Source organism: Plasmodium inui (genome assembly GCF_000524495.1).
Source record: "Plasmodium inui San Antonio 1 unplaced genomic scaffold supercont1.90, whole genome shotgun sequence".
NCBI classification, from domain to species: domain Eukaryota; phylum Apicomplexa; class Aconoidasida; order Haemosporida; family Plasmodiidae; genus Plasmodium; species Plasmodium inui.
Window position 1 is genome coordinate 19,532 of NW_008481924.1, and position 724 is coordinate 20,255.

The following is a 724-nucleotide window of genomic DNA, read 5'->3' on the forward strand; positions in this document are numbered from 1 at the left end:
ATACATTCACTCATAAAATTAATTATGCACTTTTAACTTTATTCATATATCCCCGCAAATGTATGCAACTCTAACCTGAATATAAATAACATGTCTTTTACAACTATTAGGACATTAGTGTAAAGGCCAAATCGTTGGAAATACTATACACACAAATATGTCATTCTACACCGCAAGGTAATGAATGCGCTGGGCACATATTATACGACATCTACAAAACTAATTAACAAAGAAACTGGAGAGGAACTGCGGAGACTCATGGATTCCTTAGCGATCAGTGACCATTTGGATCCTCACCTAGCTTTATTTAAATATTACCATGAATTTCATATATCAAATGAGAAGGATTCCATTTTCTCGTAAAAATATTTCAAAATATAGGTTCTCAGCACACGGAACCAGAGCAAATGTACTTATTGTTCCTTCTACCGTGCATACAACAGCGACAATTTGGAATGAAATCTTAATTCAGACGAAAATGAGTAAAAAGAATCAGCACCTACCTGAAATTTGACCATAGTCTCATGGTCCACAGATTTCATTAATGAAATCCAACTGGAAATATAAAAATTTCAGGAATACGTATATAAAGAAGTTACCTCATGACTGGGCACATTCATGAATAATTTGGATTCAAGTAACTCATAAGGAATAATCATAAAGTTTCCGAAAGTTATTTCAGTCACAGATGATCGTACTGCATATACAATGGAGTACGCTTAAA